Source organism: Salmo salar, unplaced genomic scaffold, assembly GCF_905237065.1.
Source record: "Salmo salar unplaced genomic scaffold, Ssal_v3.1, whole genome shotgun sequence".
Classification (NCBI taxonomy): domain Eukaryota; kingdom Metazoa; phylum Chordata; class Actinopteri; order Salmoniformes; family Salmonidae; genus Salmo; species Salmo salar.
In genome coordinates, this window is record NW_025550694.1 from 47,501 (window position 1) to 49,165 (window position 1,665).

Below are 1,665 nucleotides of genomic sequence, written 5' to 3' on the forward strand. Positions count from 1 at the left end.
CAGATATGACCAGCCCTGCTACTGACTCTATACTGGAGACAGACACACAGATATGACCAGCCCTGCTACTGACTCTATACTGGAGACAGACACACAGATATGACCAGCCCTGCTACTGACTCTATACTGGAGACAGACACACAGATATGACCAGCCCTGCTACTGACTCTATACTGGAGACAGACACACAGATATGACCAGCCCTGCTACTGACTCTATACTGGAGACAGACACACAGATATGACCAGCCCCTGCTACTGACTCTATACTGGAGACAGACACACAGATATGACCAGCCCTGCTACTGACTCTATACTGGAGACAGACACACAGATATGACCAGCCCTGCTACTGACTCTATACTGAGAGACAGACACACAGATATGACCAGCCCTGCTACTGACTCTATACTGGAGACAGACACACAGATATGACCAGCCCTGCTACTGACTCTATACTGGAGACAGACACACAGATATGACCAGCCCTGCTACTGACTCTATACTGGAGACAGACACACAGATATGACCAGCCCTGCTACTGACTCTATACTGGAGACAGACACACAGATATGACCAGCCCCTGCTACTGACTCTATACTGGAGACAGACACACAGATATGACCAGCCCTGCTACTGACTCTATACTGGAGACAGACACACAGATATGACCAGCCCTGCTACTGACTCTATACTGGAGACAGACACACAGATATGACCAGCCCTGCTACTGACTCTATACTGGAGACAGACACACAGATATGACCAGCCCTGCTACTGACTCTATACTGGAGACAGACACACAGATATGACCAGCCCTGCTACTGACTCTATACTGAGAGACAGACACACAGATATGACCAGCCCTGCTACTGACTCTATACTGGAGACAGACACACAGATATGACCAGCCCTGCTACTGACTCTATACTGGAGACAGACACACAGATATGACCAGCCCTGCTACTGACTCTATACTGGAGACAGACACACAGATATGACCAGCCCTGCTACTGACTCTATACTGGAGACAGACACACAGATATGACCAGCCCTGCTACTGACTCTATACTGGAGACAGACACACAGATATGACCAGCCCTGCTACTGACTCTATACTGGAGACAGACACACAGATATGACCAGCCCTGCTACTGACTCTATACTGGAGACAGACACACAGATATGACCAGCCCTGCTACTGACTCTATACTGGAGACAGACACACAGATATGACCAGCCCTGCTACTGACTCTATACTGGAGACAGACACACAGATATGACCAGCCCTGCTACTGACTCTATACTGGAGACAGACACACAGATATGACCAGCCCTGCTACTGACTCTATACTGGAAGACAGACACACAGATATGACCAGCCCCTGCTACTGACTCTATACTGGAGACAGACACACAGATATGACCAGCCCTGCTACTGACTCTATACTGGAAGACAGACACACAGATATGACCAGCCCTGCTACTGACTCTATACTGGGACAGACAGACACACAGATATGACCAGCCCTGCTACTGACTCTATACTGGAGACAGACACACAGATATGACCAGCCCTGCTACTGACTCTATACTGGAGACAGACACACAGATATGACCAGCCCTGCTACTGACTCTATACTGGAGACAGACACACAGATATGAC